The following is a 3958-nucleotide window of genomic DNA, read 5'->3' on the forward strand; positions in this document are numbered from 1 at the left end:
GTCTCCGCCCCTGATAGTAAACCATGTTGCGTGGTGCGTTTGGTTGCCCACAAAGCTCCAGACTGCATGAGAGCACAACAGACGTACGGCGTTTGGTTGCAAGTCTAGGCTCACCAGATAAAACTTACTGTTGTTTGGTTACGTGTAAGACATACGGTGTGGTTACATCTTTTTTGGGCGGTGAGGTTACGAGCACACACAGTCATAGGCACACCACTTTCAACAAGCATGCACACAGTCATACACACCACTTTCAACAAGTGTACGCATAACTACATTAACAAGCATACACATAGAGACACAATCATAGGCATAATAGTGACAAGCAAACATACGCATAACCACACAATCGTAGGCATAATAGCTCAGGACCGACAGACTAACAAACAAATATTACAACTCTTGGATCATGACAAGTTGGGTCATGATGGACGCACTTGACCACCATGTCTGCGTCAGAAATGTTGAACACGATGAATTTGAAACTATCCCCAGTCAGGACCTATGGTAAAGCAAACCCACCCTTGATCCATGGCATGCCTCCGGTTGACATCTTGGAGCTTGACCCTTTAGATGCAGCTGGTGTTCGTCCTTAGAATGATTTCCTGATGGTGCCCATGTGCTCATGGAAGGCATCATGGATTAGAAGTAAATATAACCCAGGTGCTAAGCACCTTGCAGAAGTGGGATGGACCTACGTCCTCATGGAAGCGGTCGATATTTGTTGGCCTCCCCTGACCCCCCTTTGAATAGTTGCCTTGTACTACAGCCTTGCCCTTGGAACGGCTGCCCGAAGAATCATTGTCAATGACCAACTTGTCGGAAGGGCAATGCAATGAAGAACATTAGGCTCAACACACCATCGAACTACAATGTGTAGGATCATAACAATGTGTATGTCATGGGTGATGATCTTCACTGCTTGTTGTCATATAGAAGGATAAAGGTGGTACAAGGATCAGAACTACAATGTGCAGAACCAACCCTCATACCAACGATCACCCTAATACATGGACTGCACATCATTGAAGATCATTGCTCAAGACAGTCCAAGTTAAATTGTTCTTCCCCCAATTCAGATTGATATACCCCCTAATAGAACTTAGCTTTCCACAAATATAACCCTAAATTGACAACCCAAACTGAGCCCTATCAATCTCTAAATAGAGGCCTGTAAAACCCTAAACTGGATGCTAAATCGAACCATAATCTGGCAGGGAAGGGCTTATCGCCATGCGGAAGGTAACCGCCGATGGTCGCCATGCAGATCTTCCCACCGTCGATAATCACAAAGCTACCTGTGAGGGAGTGGTGGCATAGACAGGGAAGAGTGAGCGGTGAGAGAGGGATGAGGAGATTTATGGCGCGGTTTCGAGAAACTATGCACCGTCTCCCTCTCGTCCCCACATGTGCAGCCGCGTGGCCTCCTTGCGCTCATTCGTGCCTGACTCGCTAGAAACGGTCAGTTCGGCCATTACTCCAAAGCCAGGCTCTGGGCTGCTTTGAGTAGTGTGCTATGCAAGCCTAACCACACGCGCATGTAACCAAACGACCAAATTACCTTCCCAGCTTGCTGGAGATGATGTGGGCAACCAAACACGCCCAAGGTAGCATGTCTGGCATCCATGTAGTAGTATATGATGTGACGGTTTCTCAGAAACCTCAGGGATGGAGTGGATGGAGAGCATGTCAAATACACTGGTTGGATGGTAGTAATAATTATCAGGATTAAGTATAATTTTCCCAAATCTTAGTGGGTTTGCGGTTTATATTTTGTGATTCGTACTTACCGAGCTAGTTTTTTTTTAAAGAAAACACAGCTGAAGAGCATCTTAGATCCTATAATTACAATGGAAAGACAAGACGACACAAAATGACTAATAATAATAAAATCACGTCAAAAACCATACTAAAACAACACATGCATTAGTTTGTTTTAGCAGGGTACACATGTTGCCTTAGTTATTTGCTTCAGTCTGTCATGTATAAGGCCGTGCAAAGAAGCGAAAAACAAGTTAGAGAGAGAGAAAGGGAGACGAACCGGCAATGACAGTAGGATTTCCGTTTAACACAAGTACAAGGAGGAAACAGACAACCATATGTCGGGCATCCATGGTGATGGCAGTGATAGTTTCTTTCTTATCAAACCTAAGGGAGACGCCACCAATAGTATCTCCAAGAAAATTATATGCATATATATCTGGCACCGGTTATAAACAAGTCGACGCCATCACATAACATCTGATGACAATTAATATTTTATCAAATAGCATCATGCAATTAATTTCTATCAAATATCAACGTCTAATTATATTTCACCATATATCTACATCACTACATGCAATTAACATCCTGCCTTTTTTATAGTGAATTAATATCCTATCTATATAGAGAGTCTTTGCATGCTCTTGATAAACATTTTTATTTGGAATGATTGTATCTATCTTTAAGATACGATGAATGCTTACTATATATCTTTGAGATTTGAGATACGCTGGACAGGATCCAGCTTGCCCGCGCCCCGCGCGTGCGCCCATCCGTGCTCCCACTCATCCTACGGCTATTCTTTTTTCCTTTTTCCTTCCTAATCTAATCACCCCCCTGATTTTAACGGGTGGGTCCAGGCCTTTTTTTTGTTCCAATCAAATCAAGCCACGTACGCGGGAGCATGGATGGGCGCACGCGCTGGGCGCAGGCAAGTCTCGTCCCGCTAGACGGTACCCTGAGAATGGATGGATGGCCACCCAGGTGGCGGGTTAGCATCTCCCTGTTCCATCATGTATGTATTGATATTGTTGTTAATACACAAGCACGCCATTAATATCTGGAGAATTTTGCACCTACATCAAAAGGAAATTGATGACTTGATGCTCTGTTAGATTGTATGATTAAAAGTGTAGAAATTTTAAAAAGTGCATAATTGAGATGTGAATACTATTGTTAGTGTTAAACATAAAAAATCTATAAGAAATAATTGTGGACAATGCTACAGTGCATGGGAAATAAACCATATTGACAGGGACCGAAGGCAGTGCAGCAGTGTCCGAAAGCGGGGCAACGAGACCCTTGACCTGCTCCAGATGTCTTTTCCAAGAGCAGGAGGATTATATCCAGGGTTCGACATCGGCAGGATCTAGCTTGGCTTCAACCATAAATATGGGCATACTTTGGGTGGAAATCCATGTTCTCGTCTCTTCAGCTTGATCCGACTTTGTCACATGCGTGTGTTGTGCCTTTGTTGAAGGTTTTGTCTCGAATATTGAGTCCGAGGATGAAAAGTCAAAGTGTCATATTTGATTGGACCCGTTAACATCCACATGGTGCGGTGATCCTTCCCTGAAAGGTTTGTTTATGAGTAGCGTTTTTGTTGGTTGCTTTGTCAAACATTATAGGGTTCGTGCTAAGTTTGTGGAGACATTGTTGTGAGGAAGATCCTTTTGTAGATGTTGTTGGGTTTTTTAAGCTCATTTATTCGGCATCGGTATTGAGTTGTACTTGGTCATTGGTTGAGATTGTTGAAGAATTAATAATACGTATATGACTATGCGCATCAGTTTGGGTGGCTGATCCTCATTTTCAGAGAGAAAAAGTAGCAAGTACTTTATTTAGCGGAAACCCTTTATTTTTTGTTGAGATTAGTTAATCATTTCCTGCAGAACAAACAAATACAAATGGCATCCAATGGTGTTTTGTAACACCAGGCGTCTTTGACATGGCCGCCCTCGACGAGAGCCGCCTTCGTCCAGCAAAGCCCCTTGCACCAAGCGTCGAAACAAAATGGCTGCCTATAAGCTCCTTTCTGGCAATTCTCTGCACGGAAATAAACAATCATGGACATCCACGCGTTAGTATTCAAGTCTGTCACGGTCTCACTACATGAGCATATCCACGAAGCTAACAAGAACATAAAATCAACCGTTTCTGCATCAAGTTAACAAACCTTAAAATGAGAGAGGGT

Source organism: Triticum dicoccoides, chromosome 4B (genome assembly GCF_002162155.2).
Source record: "Triticum dicoccoides isolate Atlit2015 ecotype Zavitan chromosome 4B, WEW_v2.0, whole genome shotgun sequence".
In the NCBI taxonomy this organism is placed as follows: Eukaryota; Viridiplantae; Streptophyta; class Magnoliopsida; order Poales; family Poaceae; genus Triticum; species Triticum dicoccoides.